The sequence below is a fragment of the Ascaphus truei genome, unplaced genomic scaffold, assembly GCF_040206685.1.
Source record: "Ascaphus truei isolate aAscTru1 unplaced genomic scaffold, aAscTru1.hap1 HAP1_SCAFFOLD_623, whole genome shotgun sequence".
In the NCBI taxonomy this organism is placed as follows: Eukaryota; Metazoa; Chordata; class Amphibia; order Anura; family Ascaphidae; genus Ascaphus; species Ascaphus truei.
In genome coordinates, this window is record NW_027456956.1 from 24,575 (window position 1) to 46,024 (window position 21,450).

General features: G+C 44.3%; 2 long non-coding RNA genes across 2 annotated transcripts; both read right to left on the bottom strand.

Annotated features, from left to right (window-relative positions):
- Positions 1 to 6,746: 6,746 nt before the first annotated feature.
- On the bottom strand, positions 6,747 to 11,982 carry LOC142485702 (uncharacterized). Its single transcript, XR_012798690.1, has 3 exons — positions 11,885 to 11,982; positions 10,210 to 10,320; positions 6,747 to 6,897 (listed from the first exon to the last, which is right to left on the bottom strand). It is a non-coding gene; the product is annotated as an uncharacterized LOC142485702 (long non-coding RNA).
- A 994-nt stretch (positions 11,983 to 12,976) lies between these two features.
- Positions 12,977 to 18,363, bottom strand: LOC142485697 (uncharacterized). Its single transcript, XR_012798686.1, has 3 exons — positions 18,268 to 18,363; positions 16,715 to 16,826; positions 12,977 to 13,088 (listed from the first exon to the last, which is right to left on the bottom strand). It is a non-coding gene; the product is annotated as an uncharacterized LOC142485697 (long non-coding RNA).
- Positions 18,364 to 21,450: the final 3,087 nt, after the last annotated feature.

The following is a 21,450-nucleotide window of genomic DNA, read 5'->3' on the forward strand; positions in this document are numbered from 1 at the left end:
TGGACCTCTGGACCTCTTCCGTGAGGGATGGGAGGGGAAGACTACTGCTACTGATGCTTCAGTGATCCAGTATGTAGTAGATCTCAGAGACCGGTTAGAGATGCTTATGGGGGTGGCCCAGGACCACCTCAGGGCTGCTCAGACCAAGCAGAAGCAATGGTATGACCAGCAGGCCGCAGCAGAGAATTCATCCCAGGACAGCAGGTGCTTGTTCTCAAACCCACTCGGGAGAACAAGCTGATGGCTGCCTGGTCGGGACCGTACCCGGTTATCCGAAAGGTGAATGAGTGCAACTATGTTGTACAGGTAGCGCCTGAGAGGCACAAGACATATCACATTAATATGTTAAAGGAATACAGAGCACCGAGTATGGGAGCAGTAATGGCCATTTGTAGCCCACTGCTGGAGGATCCGGCGAGCAATGCTCTGCCTGATCTCCTAGGGGAGGCAAAGCAAGGAAACACTGTTGAGCAGGTAGAGATCGGGGCACAGTTGAGTGCTAGGCAGAAGGGAGAAGCCAGGGACATGCTAGCTCAGTATAGCGCCCTCTTCACTGACATGCCAGGGACCACACATCTCACCAAACACCCAGTACACACAGGGGACCTGCAGCCTCTGCATAAGCACGCTTATAGAGTGTCAGCAGAGGTCAAGACAAGTATGGAGAGAGAGATTGAGGAGATGCTGACCCTAGGGGTAATTACTCCGTCCCAGAGCCCTTGGGCAAGTCCAGTAGTCCTAGTGCCTAAGAAGGACAAAACCACCCGGTTTTGTGTGGACTACCGGTTGCTCAACGCTGGGACGGTGTCAGATGCTTACCCCATGCCCCGCATGGATGAGTTACTAGATGAACTCGCGGGGGCAAAGTATCTGACCACCATGGATCTGAGCAAAGGCTACTGGCAGATTCCCCTGACCCTGGAGGCTAGGGAGAAGTCAGCATTCTTCACTCCAAGTGGCCTCTATGAGTTTTTGGTGATGCCATTTGGGATGAAGAATGCCCCGGCTACCTTCCAACGCCTGGTCAATAGGTTACTGGAAGGGATGCAGAGCTATGCCAGGGCTTACTTAGATGACATTGCTGTCTTTAGTAATTCCTGGGAATCCCACATAGGACATGTAGCTGCGGTGCTGGATAGAATCAGGGAGGCTGGGCTTACCTTAAAACCCACTAAGTGTATGGTAGGTATGGCAGAAGTCCTGTACTTAGGGCACAGGGTGGGTGGAGGGCATTTCAAGCCAGAGCCAGCCAAGGTAGAAGCCATAGTTCAGTGGCCTGTTCCAAAAACCAAGAAACAGGTCATGGCCTTTTTGGGCACCGCAGGGTACTACAGGAAATTTGTCCCACAGTACAGCGCCGTGGCCAAACCCCTGACTGATCTGACTAAGAAGCAACTGCCTGTGCTTATTACCTGGTCTCCTGCTGTGAAACTGCTTTCCAGGCACTGAAAGCTGCGCTTGCTGAGGCCCCCATCCTGGCTGCCCCAGATTATACCAAGCATTTTCTTATTCAGACTGATGCCTCAGACTTTGGTGTGGGGGCTGTGTTGAGCCAGGTGGGGGACGACGGCAAAGAGCACCCTGTGGTGTATCTCAGTCGCAAACTGCTCCCCAGGGAGGTGGCATATGCCACCATTGAAAAGGAGTGCTTGGCCATTGTGTGGGCACTCAAAAAGCTCCAGCCCTATGTCTATGGGAGGGCTTTCACGGTCATTACCGACCACAATCCCCTGAGCTGGCTACAGAGGGTATCAGGGGAAAATGCCAAACTGCTGAGATGGAGCTTGGCTTTGCAAGAATTTGAATTCACCATTCAGCACAAAAAGGGTAGTGAAAACAGCAATGCTGATGGACTTTCACGCCAGGACTATCCCTCTGAGACTGAATTCATTAATGGTGCCAGCAGTGCCCCACTCCCCGTCAGGGCCAGTGGGCCACAGGACACGCATTAAGAAGGGGAGGTGTAGAGGGAGAGAGGGGGTGGCCCGGTATTAAAGGGGTTGCACCCCATTTGGCCACCCCTGACCGCACCAGGGAGACAAGGGGTTAACTGGGCTGAGGTCCAGAAATGTGATGTAACCCTTGTTATGACATGTAAATGTATTTTCCCCTGTTCCATTGTAATGTCTGGTTACTCAGTGTTTGCATCACACACACACTAGAATCCATCCGGGAGCACAAGGGTTAATAATTCTTTAATGATTATAGCTCTTTGTGTAAGTTTCCCGCCTTTTCGGGCACCATTTTGCAGGTCCCCATTGGCCGCCATTAGGGCTCAATGCATTTCAATAGGAATTTGTGCTGTTTTCGTCCTGTTTCCTGTAGTGACCAGCAGGTGGCGTCCGAGAGGGAGAGCGGCGGTTTCCCATTGAAAGTCAATGGGCTCATTGACTTCAATGGAGATGCCTCGAGGTAACCTAGTTGGCTGCCGTCCAGACCGCAAACCGCAAAGCGGATACAATGTCCTTCAAAAGAGCTAAAATCACTGGGTCAAGTTCAACGTCAATTAGCGGGGAAATAAACTGTTTTAGGGCACCTAGGGATAAAATTCTTTTTGCCCCTAGTTCCTAAGCGTCCCCCCACTCGACCACCACCGGGTCCCCGAATCCTGGACCCCCGATAAGGGTCGAACCAGATAGAGCGGGTCGCGCCATAGGCTTTGCCGGCGGCGGCAGAAACGGCTCAGAAAAATGACTAAGTGAGAAATGCTGAATTTTAGGAATCCATATCTCCGGTTCCGGAGGGTTCAGCGGATCAGGGTTTGGGGTATCTGTAGCCACTGCTCCGGCATCGCTGCAGAACCATCCTTGACCCGCTTGGACCAACCCGACGGAGTATGGACCCCCTTGAAGTTCGGGACTTTTCCCATAAACTTCAATGGCAGAAAACCCCCATTGACTTCAATGGCGGCGATTTACCATTGAAAGTCTATGGCGGAGCTGCCCGTTGTTTTCAATGGGGATTTAGTGAAAAGCTGAGATTTCTTTTTCAATGGAGATTTTTGTATTAAAATGATTTAATGTGCATTGGTGTAACTCCGGTTTCTTAGGTCGTAGCAAGTCGCTTTTTGGACCATATGGTGTCCCAGTTCTGGCAATGCGAACTGGGAAGTTTGGACCTGCTAAACCTAACGGAACCGGATATTTTAATACGTTTATGTTTTATGCTTAATAGTGTATCTTAAGGTATGGACAAAGACCCAGAAGAGATTCTTTTGGGCCATAAGGTAGCAGATGGCCCTGGGGACGCCGCTATGTCTAGGATTTAAGTGCTGTTCAAAGAGTTTTATCACCCTCACTGTTTATCCGAAGCCCAAACCAGGGCAGGTCTTAAGTGTTCCAGTTAACACCTTTCAACAAAGGTTTTCCTGCCAGAACTCCAAATGGTAGACTGTCTGGCATTCCTGACGTAAATGTGGGGCTTCAGAAATGAGACCCCCAGAGTTCTACTGCGCATGTGCCAACTAGCAGGGGGGCATGGGTCAGAATGCTTTCCCACGTTAGTGAGTGGCTGGAGGTAATTGTAAACCAATCCCCTGTGCTTAAGGTTAAGAATAGAAGGAGAATGGTTTATAAACTGCTGTCCACCCATATATCCTTTGTCTTCGTTTGCTGATATGGTTACCTGATATCACCTGAATGATTTCCTCACTGCTGAAAGAAATGCTACATCATACTTCTCATTCCCCAACCCTTAAGTAAGTGTACTTCTTGTTCGTTACTGTATTATCTGTTGTGTTCACCTATATTCTAAGGAATAAATACAATTTATTATATCTTAAGCCTCGTTCAGTTCAAACCCAATTATTTTTGTGTAATATTAATAAGCCTGTGGAAGCTATCGTCACAAGGAGGTATTATAGTGTGTATTGTGGGGAGAATTAGTGTGTGTGTTGTTTGGGAGTGATATTCGGGAGGATTGTGTGTGCAGAAGGAAGAATGAGTGAGGGGGGAGTAAGGGAGCAGGATTGAATGAGAGGGGGTCATTGAGTGATAGCGGGGAGGGGAGAGTGAGGAGAGTGGGTGTAGGAGGGAGCAGTGCAAGAGACCGTCGGGGGCAGAATACATGGTGAGAAGGGAGGCTGCCTAGAAGCATAAAAATCTACTTCACCACTGTTCTGTACTCTCTTCAATACTCTGTGTTACAGATCTCTCTGGCAAGAAATGGGGTCCAATGGCAAAGACTGCTCTAAATAAGATAGTATAAATGAACACAGAGAGAAATTCCAAAGAGTAACCCAAGAAAATACAAGTGAAATCTAATCGTAAGGTAATTAGTCCCATTAAGTGAAATACATAAAGGAATAGTCCATAAAAAAGCACAAAGGAAAAAAATAGGAGTACTTTATTGTGATGTTACATTTCAGAGAATATAAAATTATAGGAAAACAATTCCACTTTGTTCAGAAAACCAGAAAGTCTTGGTCCCAGGTGGACTGAATTTTTATTGCAAATAAGTTCCTTAATACACAAGTAAAGAATATAGTTACTTATTCTATTCTCTACTGTAAGACGTGCCACATTGCCCAATATTTGGGTACAGTGCCCAGATTGTGACCATGCACTACAGAGGTGAGATTCCCCCAACTCCAATTTGCTACACACTCCAAGAGAGATTATTGTGATCAGAGGTGGAATGAGAGGGGTGAGAAGGGTCGCTGCCCAGGGAGTAGCCTGACAGGGGGTACAGAAATCTCTTTTGGTGCATATATTGCGGAGCTGCATTGATTGACTTGTCAATCAGCTCTGCTGCCTATCCCATTGACATCATGATCCGGCACTGTGATCAGCTGCAGCGCTGACCCAGGTGTGTTAGTGCAGCACTTTACAGGGAGGGAACAGAGGTTGTGGATGACAGATGCTGGGGATAGGCCATGAGTACGGGCCAGAGTAAGGTGGAGACTTTCTGTACTCTGCATACAGGACACTGCATGCATGACAGTGTCTGTGTGTGTGTGTGTGTGTGTGTGTGTGTGTATTCCAAGTGTCAGTGTGCATAAGTAAGTGTGCTCTGTAAGTATGCCTGTGTGGCAGGTATAGGGGGGTGGTTCAGCTGGAGGAACTTATCCAGGCACAAAAGCACATAGATGCCCCAGATTATACCACCCCAAATGCTGATAATATCCTGCTGCACTTTACAGAAGATGATGCAGATGTCAGTGGGTGGTGGGTTCATTAAATCCATCCATCATATCATAGCCACACTGTGCATATGATGTACTGAATCAATCACAGGAAGACATCTCCATGGTAGGGGTAGAAGTTAACAGAATATGTCCAGCACTGTGGTGTGTAGCCCATAAATAATAATTGTGCACATTACAGAACATACTTGCAACTGCAAGATCATTTTGCTGCTTGTAGTGTTTGCTCTTGTCCTGTGCAGTGTTGTCGTAGATCCGTCTCTTCAGTGTTCACTGCAATAAAAGTAAGACATTGCATTAATATTACAGAAGTTTGGGAGCTGAAATCCCACTATGCTGCAGACATTTTCCCTTTGCATAAGATTCTTGTGATTATATCTCAATGATGATCAATAACAACTACATCATAACACAGCCGCTCAATACAAAATATGTATTTGCTATCAATGGTCATGGAGGCCAAACGTCACACAATGTACAGATATACTGCTGCGGCCGAGTTTATTCGAGCATTTGCCCGTTCTTGGCCGCAGCAGTAACCTGGCGTGCGCCGGAGGGTGCCGGGCGCACGCCGAAGCAGCGGAGGAGCGCCCTCCGATCGGGGCTTTCTCCCTTCCGCTGCCGGGTCCGTCGGGTCCCCCGGAACCCCCTGCCGCTGTCCCCCACATCGCGGGACACCAGTGCTCCCTCGGGGAGCCCTGGACGCGCGTGCAGGGGGCGCAGGCACCCGATGACGCGTGACCGTGCATCGGTGATGCGCGGCACGCTGAGGGAGTGCGGCTAGCACGCCGGGGCATCCCCCGGCTTGCGGTGCTAGCCGTGCTTCAATAAAACGTGTCGGTAGTGTAGCAAGGATTATTTCTTCCTCTGGTGCATTATGATGGGATGTGTTGTAAGATTCTGCATTATTAGCATCACTGAATCTTTTGGAAACTGAGTAATATTCTATGTTTTAATGCAATATTATGGATGATCAGCCGGTAAAATAAAGCTTACTGTATCTGTAGCCATGCTCTACCCATGATGTGCTGAATCAATGACTGCAGAGTGATTCAGAGTGGTAAACATGACTGGAACTCATCTCTGAATAGAGGACAGAACAGCAGTGCAGAGTAGGAGGTGAATGTATCTCAAATGGAAGACTTAGTAGCTGTGTGGGGAGTAGACAGTACAGACTGATCAAATAAATAGTTAAAGGAGTATCTTCAACATTACTTGGCTTTGTTATCAACATTGAAGTTTCTCTTGTTTTTTCTGTTCTTTAAATCACTACTACTGATGCCATGTGTAACCTGTACTGAGAGATATACTCTACTGGCCTAGATGAAACCATATGATGCAAACAGGATTCATCCCACTCCAGATTCATATGATTGCACCACTTCAACCTTTAATAAAACACATAGAACTACAGCAGTGCGCTACTGCACATGTTCTTGTTATGAATGGTAGTAGATGTGGTCCTTGGGTCAATACTTCATACAGCAGCCACACTCTACTCATGATGTATTGAATCAACAAAAACCTGCATGGTACAGATCACAGGAAGGGTAGAGTAGAGGGGAATATGTCCAATGCGAAACCCTTAGCAGCTGGATTGTGTGGAGTCAACAAAACGACAAATACTAAATGAGAAATATACACATTGCTTATCTGTCTCTGTGTAGTCATTTTCCTCCTCTTCAACTGTCTTTCAAAATTTCTCTTCTGACAGAAAAGAAACACATGGCTTCAATATTCACTGTTCTTCCCTCCTGAAATAAAAGTTAAGCATTGCATGGTTATGATCATACATATAATGAACCTTGCGCCAAACCATGTGATCCAAAGTAAATCCACCTCCCTCCCATAGCTGTGTTCCTTCTAGAGCTTCTACCACACAAGTCATTAATGTTCGTGACACTGTACTGCAGTCACAGTCTGCACACAAAGTACTGAATCAATTACATCACACTGAAAAGGCAGTCTACATGATGCAATAGTTAACCATAATAACTCTGTCATGCAAATGACAGGAAAACCTATATGTATATCATTAGGGGAGAGGGGAAAAATAATTAAAAAATAAGTGCGACAAATAAAAACAGATTATAGGAAAGTAAATCCTTGCCCTGGGAACTTTACAATCTAATAGAAATGTTAGAAGACTTAAAGAGAGGCAGCAGTTGGGGGAAGAAGTGCAGTAGATGACAATGCTTGTCCTTAATGGTGGGTACAATTAGTAGAAAGCACATCTTGGGAACAATAGTTGTTAGCAGTGACTGTGGGTGTGGGACAGTAGCCACGAGTCAAAGTTTTTTAAATGCTTGATTTAAGTCGTGAATTTTAAGATTGGTCTTACATGTGGGTGGAAGAGGTTATGTTGGCATATACTGAGTGTGAGGAAGTTTCACATGTACGGTGCAGTGATGGAAAATGGTTTCAGGCAAGTGAGAGAACAGTAGAGGTGAAAGAAGTTTACAGGAGACAGTTATGGTTATAGTGCAAGAGACAAGCAAGGGCATAACGAGAGATCAAAGATGATATGCAAGAAGGAGCAGATTAATGGAGAGCCTTAACAAAAAGGTAAGGAGGAGAACTTTGTAGGTGATACAAAAACTTGATGGGATGCCAGGACAGGGATTTAAGGAGATGAGCAGAGACTGTTGTGGGAGAAAGTGAGATAATTCAAGCAGCAGAGTTTTGCATAGGAGAAAGTTGTGAAGCATGGAGGCCTGTTAGTAGTATGTTAAAATAACCTATAGGATAACAGTATACATTGGAGTTTTAGCAGTAGGTTGAGAGGGGAAAGGGAAGATCTTGGCAATATTACAGAGAAAGAGGCAACACATTTTACCCATAGCCGTGCATGTGAATGGAGATGGAATTGAAGAGCCAAATGTTACTCCTATGCAACATGTTTGATGACAAGATAGATGGTAGTACTGTTTACTGTGATGGAGAAAGGGGATAATATGAGCCCAGTGTTAGACATTAAGTTTAAGGCAGTGGAGTGCCATCCATGAGCATATAGCCAGGAGACAACCCAAGAGTAGGGACTGGATTGCAGGAGTGAGAACAGGGGTGGATAGATTTGTGTGTGTATCATCCGCATAGAGATTATATCTAAGGCCAAAAGCATTGATGAAGTCACCAAATGATAGTATGTAGAGAGAAAGAGAGATCTCAGAACAGAGCCCTGATGTATACCCACAGACAGATCAATAGAAGACGAAGACATGTTAGCAACAGAGATGGAGAATGTGTGACAGGAAAGTTATGATGAAAACCAGGATAGAACTTTGTTACTGATACCAAGAGAGAGTTTAGAATATGAAGGAGGAGAGTGATTGAGAGCATCAAACGCAGCCGATAGATCAAGTAGGATTAGTAGGGAAAAACCTTGGGAATTAGCTTTAAGCACAGTCTGTAGAACGTGCTGTACGAAAGGCAGGTTGTAAAGGATCCAGGAGGGCATGTGATTTAAGAATGTTGACACTAGCAATTAGAAGGCAAACAGCATGAGGGATACAGAGCGGTAGTTAGTAAGGCACATAGGGTGTAGTTTGTTTCTGACAAAAGGGTGACCGCTACAGGCTTAAAGTAAGAGGGCAAAAATCCAGAGAATAGGGAGAAATTGAAGATGTGGGTGAGAGTGGGGACTAAGAGATGCAGTAAGGTGTGAGGGGATACGATCTAGAGGGCATGTGGTAGAGGGAGAATAGAAGATGATTAGCTTCCAGCTCTGTAAGAGAAGAAAAGGAGTCAAGTGCAGAAGGAGATTTGGGTAGAAGGAGAGAAGGGGGAAGGGACAGAAGGAATCTCCTTTTGGGTGGCATCCACCTTGCCTCTGAAGTAGTCAAATGCTTGAGGAGAAGTGAAGGAAGGATGGCAAGTGGGAGGAGAAGGTCAGTGGAGGGAGTCAAATACAGAGAAAAAAAACAGCGTAAATTAAATTTGAGTGTTGATGAGTGTGGAAAAAAGTAGTGTATTTAGCCCTAGAGAGCAGCTTTATACAGGACAGGAGACATTTTTACTGTAGAAAAATCAAACAAAGTGTGAGATTTCCTCCGTAGGTATTAAGAACAGCGAGTGGAAGTGTGATGAGTGTGTTTGGGAATTTAGCCAAAGGTGTGGGTTAGAGGGATGAGTGTGTCAGAGCCTATAGGGGGCATATAGATAGGAGGATAGCATTGTAAGAGTTAATAAGATTGTTAGTTTAAGCAGAAAGAAAGAGAGAGAAGAGAGAAGAGAGGTTAGAGTAGATGTCAGAGGAGAGTTTAATTAAGCAGAGGCAAATCAGTGGGACAGGTAAGATGCGGTGAGGGGAATGACTGATTGTGACTGATGAGAGCAGAAGAGGTTATGTACAACTAGAGCCTTGTTAGTAAGAGTGGACATTCCAGAGGGCACAGGAGAAGGGAAGAGAAAAGTAAGGAAAGGAATGTGGATTACATTAGATAGGTTAACACTCTTAGTAGGGAGGCCTGATGTGTATATGAGCCGGTCCAAGATTATAAGAGATATCCCCCAACATCAGCGAGCATAGAAGGATACACAGAGATAGGTGTAGAGAGAGACAGAGATAGGGATATGTAGAGAGAGAAGGGCGTCAAGAGAATGAGACAGATAGGCGTAGAGAGAGGAGACATAGAGAGAGGGGGCTTTGAGAGGGGGGCGTAGAGAATGAGGGAAGGTGGAAGAGAATAGGATGTGCAGGAGTGCATTTCATTGAGCAGTGCAGAAATAGCTGCAATAGAGGTCTGTACAAATGGTGCTTTGTGTAGACACATGCAAAGGTAGGGGAAGGAAAGTGTATAGAACATGTGGATAAAAGCAGGAGTGTGGAAGTTAGAGAAATTAGAAAAGTTTTACAGAGGAGTGAGGAAACAGTAAACAGAAAGAACAAGAGAGAGGTTACATTGGGATGACGTGCTGTGGTAGAGAGAAATGCTAGGAGAGAGCCTCCAGATATTAGAGGACATGAATTGAGAGAGCAAATGTATAAATCAAAACCGGAGGGGGAGGTATAGCACGAAAGCTTGCACAGCAGTTGATGAAGATTATAGTCTTAAAGTTGCGTGTACCTGTCAGGGCACTCAAGAAGGTCAATGCTCACAAGTGCAGAGTTCATGAAGAAATGCTGAATCCAGTTCCCCTCCAATTTAATTTTAATATAACTTTTTCATTCTTCATTACTGCAAAAAGCAAACAAAACAAAACCACATTGCATTACTATTTTCAAAATGGATTGAATGACATATTCAACAGTAACTGTGTGATGCCAATATTGCCTTCTCACTCGTAGGCCAGTACGGTCAGGTACCCAGTACTGATAAAACAATAAGTGCCCGTACTAAGTACCAATATGAATTATAAGGAAATGTAAAATCTCCAGGTCTCTCTCCATCTCTGCAACAGATATATGGATAAGCCCATATTAAGGCATCACGTGACCGGAGCCGTCACTGACTGGGTATACGCAAAGATGCAGGGAGATGCAAAGAAAGGGAGGGAGACAGGGAGAAGATGGGAAACGGAGGGAGGCACGGATGGCAGGCCTCTCTCTTTCACTGGTGCATGCAAGGAGCTGGTCCCAACATCCACAAAGTGTGTGTGTATTATTGGTTGTGTTTTATGGTGGTAGGAGGATAGTGTGTATATTGTGTGTGTGTGTGGGAGTATTATATTGTGTGTAGGGTATTATAGTGTGTATATTATGTTGAGGTGCAGAGGAGAGTGTTAGATTGGGTATCTTGTGTTAGGGGGTATTGTGTATATTGTGTTTAAGACTATAATATTATTGGGGAGATTATTATTGAGGAGGTATTAAAGTGTGTATTGTGGGGAGTATTAGTGTATGTATTATTTGTGGGTGACAGATGCTGTGGGTAGGCCAAGAGTACGGGCCAGACTAAGGTGGAGACTTTCTGTACTCTGCATACAGGACTCTACATGCACTGCAGAGGTGAAATTCCCCCAACTCCAATTTGCTACACTCTCCAAGAGAGAATATTGTGATCAGAGGTGGAAGATGAGCAGGGTCACTGCCCAGGGAGTAGCCTGTCAGGGGGCATGGAAATCTCTTTTGGTGCGTATGTTGCCACGTGGCATTGATTGACCGGTCAATTAGCACTGCTTCCTATCACAGTGACATGATCCGGTGCTGTGATCGGTTGCAGCGCTGACCAAGGTGTGTTAGTGCAGCAATTTACAGGGAGGGAACAGAGGTTGTGGGTGACAGATGCTGGGGGTAGGCCAAGAGTACGGGCCAGAGCAAGGTGGAGATATTCTGTACTCTGCATGCCCATCCTGCATGCCCAGGACTCTGCATGCATGCCAGTGGCTGTGGGGTGTGTGTGTGTAGGTATGCCAAGTGTCAGTGTGCATAAGTAAGTGTGCTGTGTGTGTAAGTAAGTTTGCCTGTGTGGCAGGAGGTGTAGGGGGGTGGGGGGCGGGGGGCGGTTCAGCTGGAGGACTTTACCCAGCACAAAAGCACATAGATGCCTCTGATTATATCACCCCAAATGCTGATAATATCCTGCTGTAGATGCACTTTACAGAAGATGATACAGATGTCATCAGTGTTTGGTGGGTTCATTAAATCAATCCATCATATAATAGCCACACTGTGCATATGATGTACTGAATCAGTAACACCAATCACAGGAAGACATCTCCATGGTAGGGGTAGTGTTGAAGTTAACAAAATATGTCCAGCACTGTGGTGTGGAGCCCATACATAATAATTGTGCACATTACCAGAACAACATATTGTCAACTGCATGATCATTTTGCTGCTTGTAGTGTATACTCTTGTCCTGTGCAGTGTTGTAGTAGATCCGTCTCTTCGGTGTTCACTGCAATAAAAGTAAGACATTGCATTAATATTACAGAAGTTTGGGGGCTGAAATCCCACTATGCTAATGACAGTTTCCCTTTGCATAAGATTCTTGTGATTATATCTCAATGATGATCAATAACAACTACATCATAACACAGCTGCTCTATACAGAATATGTATTTGCCATCAATGGTCATGGAGGCAATATGTCACACAATGTACATATATAGCAAGGATTATTTCTTCCTCTGGTGTATTATGATGGGAGGGTGAGATTCTGCATTATCAGCATCAGTAAATCTGTAGGAAACTGAGTGATATTCTATTTTTTAATGCAATATTAGGGTAAAATAAAGCTTGCTGTATCTATAGCCATGCTCTACCCATGATGTGCTGAATCAATGACTGCAGAGCGATTTAGAGTGGTAAACATGACTTGAACTCATCTCTGAATAGAGGGTAGCACAGTAGTGCAGAGTAGAAGGTGAATGTATCTCAAATGGAAACCCTTAGCAGCTGTGTGGGGAGTAGACAGTACAGACTGACCAAGTAAATAGTAAAAAGTAGTAACTTCAACATTACTTGGTTTTGTTCTCCACTCCTGTTTTTCTGTTCTTTAAATCACTAATACTGATGCCATATGTAACCTGTACTGAGAGTTATATACTCTACTGGCCTAGATCAAATTAAATGATGCAAACAGGATCCCTCCCACTCAAGATTCATATGATTGCACCACCTCAACCTTTCATAGCAATAACATAGAACTGCAGCAGTGCGCTACTGCACATGTTCTTGTTATGAATGGTAGTAGATGTGGTCCTTGGGTCAGTACTTCATACTGTAGCCACACTCTATTCATGATGTATTGAATCAACAAAAATCTGCATGGTACAGATCACAGGAAGGGGTGGAGTAGAGGTGAATATGTCCAATGCGAAACCCTTAGCAGCCGGATTTTTTGGAGTCAATAAAACGACAAATACTAAATGAGAAATATACACATTGCTTATCTGTCTCTGTGTAGTCATTTTCCTCCTCTTCAACTGTCCTTCAATTTTCTATTTTGCAAGAAAATGAACACATGGCTTCAATATTCACTTCTGTTCTGCAGTCTTTCCTCTTGAAATAAAAAAGTTAAGCATTGCATTATTATTATTATAATTATTATTGACGATACATACAATGAACCTTGCTCCAAACCATGTGATACAAAGCAAATCCACCTCCCTCCCACAGCTGTGCTCCTTCTAGAGCTTCTACCACACAAGTTATTCATGTCAGTGAAACTGTACTGCAGTCCCGGTCTGCACACAATCTACTGAATCAATGACATCACACTGTGTCACACAATGTCATGCTAACGACAGGAAACAATCTTTGTATATATCTTTGTATATATAATAATAATAATGATAATAATAATAAAAAAAATAAGACAGGACAGACACTCCTACATTGCAATCAATAGAAAATAACTGGGACAGGCACTTCAAGGATGCATACGGTCCCGGATAAACTGTAGCTACCTATACACGTGTGCCTTGTCTCTAGACTCTGCATATATCTCTATTTATATACCACCCATTGTGTACTCAGCGCTTTACAAGAGAGACCAAAAAGTACAGGAAATTATTATACAATAAGTTCAACAAACAAAAACAGACAATAGGAAAGTAAATCCCTGTCCTGGGTAGTTTACAATCTAAGAGAAATGTAAGGAGACTTACAGAGAGACAACAGGTGGGGGAACAAGTGCAGTAGATGACAATGCTTGTCCTTAATGGTGGGTACTTGTAGTATAAAGCACTTCTTGGGAACAATAGTTAGTGACTGAATGAGTGACAGTAGCAACGAGTAAAAGCTATTGAAATGCTTCATTTAAGTTGTGAATTTTAAGGTTGATCTTAAATGTGGGTGGAAGAGGGTATGTTGGCATATACTGAGTGTGTGTGAGTTTCACAGGTAAATTGATGGGAAAGGGTTTCAGGCAAGAGAGCGAGTGCGCAGTAGAGGTGTAAGAAGTATAATGGAGACAGTTATTAGTAGAGCTTAGGAGACGAGGAAGGGCATAACGAGACCAAAGATGATATGTAGGAAGGAGCAGATGAATAGAGAATAGTGTTGGACTGGGTCCTCAACTATAAAAAAATGGGTAACGGGTACCCGGCCAAAATGAAAGGTTCTACCCGGTCGGGTACACGGTTTGGCACTTACCTTCCGGGTGGCGGTGACATCTAGGATCAGCAGCAGTCCTGTGACGGTGGCAGCATCTGTGGTGTCTTCAGCCGGCGGGGGAGCTGCAGGCTCACAGACACAGCTTACCTGCTTCGGTGCTGTGGAAGTGATTCCTGCAGCTCCCCCCGCCAGGTGAAGACACCTCTGATGCTGCCAACATCAGAGGACTGCTGCTGCTGATCCTAGATGTCTTAGGAAAGGTAAGTATAAAAGATTATTTCCAGCTGCCCTGACATTACCCGACGCCGGGTATTACCCGGCCAAGTCCACTTCTCAGTGGCCGGTTTCGAGTAATGTCCGGGTAGCTGGAAATGTGTCGGGTAACGCCGGGTACTCGGTACACCACTAATAGAGAACCTTAACAAAAAGGTAAGGAGGAGAACTTTGTAGGTGATCTGAAACTTGATGGGAAGCAAGGAGAGGGATTTAAGGAGGAGGAGGAGATGAGCAGATACTGTTGTGGGAGAAAGGGAAATTATTCAAGCAGCAGAGTTTTGGATAGATTGCAAATGAGAAAGTTGTGAAGCAGGGAGCCCTGTTAGCAGTATGTTAACCCATACGATAAGGGCATGCATTGGCGTTTTAGCAGTAGATTGACAGAGAAAAGGGCAAATCTTGGAAATATTACAGAGAAAGAATCGACAAACTTTAGCCAGTGTCGTGAATGAAGATGGAAAGGGAAGAGTCAAATGTTACTCCTAGGCAATGTGCTTTCATGACAGGATGATGGTAGTACTGTTTACTGCGATGGAGAAAGGTGATATTAGGCCAGATTTAGGGGGAAATATGAGGAGCTCAGTTTTAGACATTAGGTTTAAGGCAGAAGAGTGTCATCCATGGAGGATATAGCCAGGAGGCGACCCGAAACTAGGAACTAAATGGCAGGAGTGACGGTAGGGTGGATAGGTGTGTGTATCATCTGCATAGAGATGATATCAAGGGCCAAAATAGTTGATAAGGTCAACTAGTGATAGTATGTAGTGAGAGAGGTCCCAGAACAGAGTCCTGAGGTATACCAACAGACAAAACAACAGGAGACAAAGACACGTTAGCAACAGAGATGGAGAATGTGTGATGGAGAAGTATGATGAAAACCAGGATATAAGTTTGCTGCGGATACGAAGAAAGAGTTTAGAATATGAATGAGAAGAGTGATTGACAGTATCAAAAGCAGAAGAGAGATCAAGCAGGATTAGTAAGTAAAATGGACCTTGGGAATTTTCTTTATGTACATAATTGGTTACATTGGGAAAGGCAGATTGTGAAGGGCCCAGAGGAGCATGTGATTTAAGAATGTTGATCAAATGGGAGATCACAAGACGTTCTAGCAATTAGGAGGCAAATGGTAGGACGGATACAGGGCGATAGTTAGAAATTCACACAAGGTCAAGGTTATTTTTGAGAATAGGGGTGACCACTGCATGCTTAAAAGGAAGAGTTGAAAGAGCCAAAGGATATGGAGGAATTGAAGATGTGGGTGAGAGTGAGAATATAGGATTGAGAGGGCATGTGGTAGAGGGAGAAGAGAAGATCAGGTTCCAGCTTTGTGACAGGAGAAAAGGAGTCAAGAGTGCAATGAGATCTAGATAGAAAAAGAGAGAGGGGGAAGGGAGAGAACGAATCTACTTGTGGATGGCATCCACCTTGCCTCAAGTGAGCAAAGGCTTGAGGAGAAATAAAGGATGGATGTTAAGTGGGAGGAGAAAGTCAGTGGTGGGACTCAAATACATAGAAGACAGTGTGAATGAAATTGGAGTGTTGATGAGTGAGGAAAAAGTAGTGTTTGACCTTAAAAAAAGGAGCAGAGTTTTACAGAACAGGACAAAGGTTTAGTGTAGAAAATCAGACTGTGAGATTTCCTCCATAGGTGTTAAGAGCAGCAGTGTGATGTGATGAAGTGTGATGAGAGCGTGCTTGTGAATTAAACCAATGCATGGTTTAGGCTGCGTCTATAGTAAGCACACAACAGAAGGCAAAGTTAGCGCATGCCTGTCGCTCCAGCAATCCCCGCACTGAGGTCCGAGGCGACGGGGAGGCCCTGCATCGCTCGCACGCACTGTGGACGACCAAGCGTGTGCCCATGATAATCACGGCCTTAGAGGGATGAGTGTGTCAGAGCCTAGAAGGGGCATATAGATGATGGAGGAGGAGGGAGGAGGAGATGATAGCATTGTAAGAGTTAACAAGATAGTTAGTTTAAGCAGAAAGTGAGGAGAGGTTAGAGATAAGGGTAGATGTCAGAGGAGAGAGTTCAATTAAGCTGAGGTATCGAGTAGGACAGGGGTGAGGGGAATGAGAAGTGGTGGATGATGAGAGCAGAAGAGGTCATGTACAAATAGACCATGTTAGTCGTAGAGCAGACATTCCAGAGGGCACGTGAGAAGGGAAGAGTAAAGTGAGACAAGGAATGTGGATTACATTAGATGGGTTAATACGCTTAGCAGGGAGGTGGAGAGAGAGGCAAGAGGCAGAGGGTGGTGTAGGGGTAGAGGAAGAGATGTTGCATGTACCTTGTCAGAACATTAAAGAACGTCAATTCACACTGGTGCAGAGTTGATGATGAAATGCTGAATCCAGTTCACGTCCAATTCAATTTTAACAGAACTTTTTCATTCTTCATTACTGCAAAAAAAAAGTAAAAAACAATGCATTACTATTTTCAAAATGGATTGAATTCCCCCACCAATGACTATGTGTTACCAATATATCCCTCTCAGTCCCACTGCAGCACATACTGTACCAGTGTGAAAGTAAGAAGGTACACAGTACCGGTAAAACAATACGTGCCGGTACTATGCACCATATGAATTATAAGGGGATGTAAATCTCCCAGTCTCTCTCCATATCCGCAACAGAGCGGGCTCCGGTCAGTGGCATGGATGCCCATATATGGGTATGCTCATATTTGGGCATCCCATGTCACTGACCGGAGCCGGCTCTGAGTATAGGGATATATGCGGAGACGCAGAGGTGCAAGGAAATGGGAGGAGGCACGGTGAGAAACAGGGAGAGACCACAGGAAGATAGAGGGCAACAACTTCCACAAGGTACTTGTATGGGTATAATTGTTTGTATTTTGTGCAGAGGGGGTAATTTCAGATAAAATACAATTCTCCACCCTCTACGAAACAATTCCACTTTGTTCAGTAAGCCAGAAAGTCTTGGTCCCATGTGGACTGAATTTAATGCAAATAAGGTCCTTAATACACAAGTAAAGAATAAAGTTACTTATTCTCTACTGTAAGAAGTGCCACATTGCCCACTATTTGGGTCCTGTGCCCAGATTGTGACCATGCATGGCAGAGGTGAGATTCCCCCAACTCCAATTTGCTACACTCTCCAAGAGAGATAATTGTGATCAGAGGTGGAACTAGGGGAGGGTGTGAGCAGGGTCACTGCCCAGGGAGTAACCTGACTGGGGGCACGGAAATCTCATTTAGTGCATATGTTGCGGCACTGCATTGATTGACCGGTCAATCTGCACTGCTGCCTGTCACAGTGACATCCTGATCGGGCACTGTGATCAGCTATAGCACTGACCCAGGTGAGATAGTTCAGCACTTTACAAGGAGGGAACAGATGTTGTGGGTGACAGATGCTGGAGGTAGGCCAAGACTGTTGGCCAGAGTAACGTGGAGACTTACTGCACTCTGCATGCCCATCCTCTCCCTGACATCAGGGGAAGGAAGTGGCCCTGGGGTGTGTGTAGGTATGCCAGATGTCAGTGTATGCATAAGTAAGTATGCCTGTGTAGTGGGAGGTGTAGGGGCGTTAAGCTGGAGGACTTAAAACAGGCACAAAAGCACATAGATACCTCTGATTATACCGCACCAAATGCTGATAATATCATGCTGTAGCTGCACTTTACAGAAGATGATGCAGATGTCATCATTGGTTGGTGGGTTCATTAAATCAATCCATCATATCATAACCACACTGTGCATATGATGTACTGAATCAGTAACACCAGGAAGACATCTCCATGTTAGGAGTAGAGTTGAAGTTAACAGAATATGTCCAGCACTGTGGTGTGTAGCCCATAAATAATAATTGTGCACATTACCAGAACAACATACTGTCAACTGCAAGATCATTTTGCTGCTTGTAGCGTATGCTCATCCTGTACAGTGTTGTAGTAGATCCGTCTCTTCAGTGTTCACTGCAACAAAAGTAAGACATTGCATTAATATTACAGACGTTTGGGGGCTGAAATCTCACTTCGCTGCGGACAATTTCCCTTTGCATAAGATTCTTGTGATTATGTCAATGATGATCAATAACTGCATCATAACACAGCCGCTCTATACAGAAGATGTACTTGCTCTCATTGGTCATTGAGGTAATACGTCACACAATGTACAGATATAGCAAGGATTATTTCTCCCACTTGTGCATTATGGCATTATGATGGGAAATGTTGTGAGATTCTGCATTATCAGCATCACTGAATCTTTTGGAAATTAAGTGATATTCTATGTTTTAATGCAATATTATGGGTGATCAGCCGGTAAAATAATAATAGCTTGCTGTATCTGTAGCCATGCTCTACCCATGATGTGCTGAACCAATGACTGCAGAGAGATTCAGAGTGCTAAACATGACTGGAACGCATCTCTGAATAATGGGCAGCAAAGCAGTGCAGAATAGGAGGTGAAAGTATTTAAAATGGAAGATCCTTAGCAGCTGTGTGGAGAGTAGACAGTACAGACTGACCAAGTAAATGGTAAAAGGAGTAACTTCAACATTACTTGGCTTTGTTCTCCACATTGAAGCTTTCCTCCTCTTTAAATCACTAATACTGATGCCATGTGTAACCTGTACTGAGAGTTATATAATCTACTGGCCTAGATGAAACCATATGATGCAAACAGGATCCATCCCACTCCAGATTCATAGAATTGAACCACCTCAACCTTTCATAACAATCACATAGAACTGCAGCTGTGCGCTACTGCACATGTTCTTGTTATGAATGGTAGTAGATGTGGTCCTTGGGTCTTTACTTCATACTGTAGCCACCCTCTACTCATGATGTATTGAATCAACGAAAACTTGCATGGTTCAGATCACAGGAAGGGGTAGAGTAGAGATGAAAATATTCAATGTGAAACCCGTAGCAGCCGGATTGTGTGGAGTCAATAAAACGACAAATACTAAATGGTAAATGAGAAATATACACATTGCTTATCTGTCTCTGTGTAGTAATTTTCCTTCTCTTCAACTGTCCTTCAAATTTTCTCTTTTGCAAGAAAAGGAACACATGGCTTCAATATTCACTTCTGTTCTGCAGTCATCCCTCCTGAAATAAAAGTTAAGCATTGCATTGTTATTATGATAATACATACAATAAACCTTGCTCCAAACCATTTGATGCAAAGCAAATCCACCTCCCACCCACAGCTGTGCTCCTTCTAGAGCATGCATGTCAAACTCCAGTCCTCGAGGGTCCCAAACAGGCCAGGTTTTCAGTAGGGATATCCTGAAAACCTGGCCTGTTTGCTGCCCTCGAGGACTGGAGTTTGACATCCTTGTTCTTGAGCTTCTACCACGCAAGTCATCCATGTGAGTGACACTGTACTGCAGTCCTGGTCTGCACACAATCTACTGAATCAATGACATCACACTGTAAAGGCAATCTACAAGATGTATTAGTTGTCCACACTTCCGAAATGTTACTTTTATGTCCAAATCACTTATTCCCATGACCTGATATTTGTATTTGTTATTTATAGGATTGTCACAAAGAGTTGATGAAGTCACCAAATGATAGTATGTAGAGAGAAAGAGAGATCTCAGAACAGAGCCCTGATGTATACCCACAGACAGATCAATAGAAGACGAAGACATGTTAGCAACAGAGATGGAGAATGTGTGACAGGAAAGTTATGATGAAAACCAGGATAGAACTGTGTTACGGATACCAAGAGAGAGTTTAGAATATGAAGGAGGAGAGTGATTGAGAGCATCAAACGCAGCAGATAGATCAAGTAGGATTAGTAGGGAAAAGTGACCTTGGGAATTTGCTTTAAGCACAGTCTGTAGAACGAGCTGTACGAAAGGCAGGTTGTAAAGGATCCAGGAGGGAATGTGATTTAAGAATGTTGACATTCTAGCAATTAGGAGACAAACAGCAGGAGGGATACAGGGCGGTAGTTAGTAAGGCACATAGGGTGTAGGTTGTTTCTGAGAAAAGGGTGACCACTACAGGCTTAAAGTAAGAGGGTAAAGAGCCAGAGAATAAGGAGGAATTGAAGATGTGGGTGAGAGTGGGGACTAAGAGATGCAGTAAGGTGTGAGGGGATACGATCTAGAGGGCATGTGGTAGAGGGAGAAGAGAAGATGATTAGCTTCCAGCTCTGTAAGAGAAGAAAAGGAGTCAAATGCAGAAGGAGAATTAGGTAGAAGGAGAGAAGGGGGAAGGGACAGAAGGAATCTCCTTGTGGGTGGCATCCACCTTGCCTCTGAAGTAGTCAAATGCTTGAGGAGAAGTGAAGGAAGGATGGCAAGTGTGAGGAGAAGGTTAGTGGAGGGAGTCAAATACAGGGAAAAAAAGACAGCGTAAATTAAATTTGAGTGTTGATGAATGTGAAAAAAAAGTAGTGTGGTTTGGCCCCAAAGAGCAGCTTTATACAGGACTGGAGACATTTTTACTGTAGAAAAATCAAATATCAATTGTGTGATTTCCTTCATAGGCATTAAGAACAGCGAGTGGAAGTGTGATGAACATGTTTGGGAATTTAGCCAAGGGTGTGGGCTAGAGGGACAAGTGTGTCAGAGCCTAGAGGGGGCATATAGATAGGAGGATAGCATTGTAAGAGTTAATAAGATTGTTAGTTTAAGCTGAAAGAGAGAGAGAGGTTAGAGTAGATGTCAGAGGAGAGTTTAATTAAGCAGAGGAAAATCAGTGGGACAGGTAAGATGGGGTGAGGGGAATGACTGATTGTGAATGATGAGAGCAGAAGAGGTCATGTACAACTAGAGCCTTGTTAGTCAGAGAACGGGCATTCCAGATGGCATAGGAGAAGGGAAGAGAAAAGTAAGGAAAGGAATGTGGATTACATTAGATAGGTTAACACTCTTAGCAGGGAGGCAGAGGCAGGGAGGCCCGATGTGTATATGAGCAGGTTCAAGATTATAAGAGATATCCCACACATCAGCAAACATAGAAGGAGACACAGAGATAGGTGTAGAGAGAGACAGAGATAGCTCTATGTAGAGAGAGAGGGACGTAGAGAGAATGAGACAG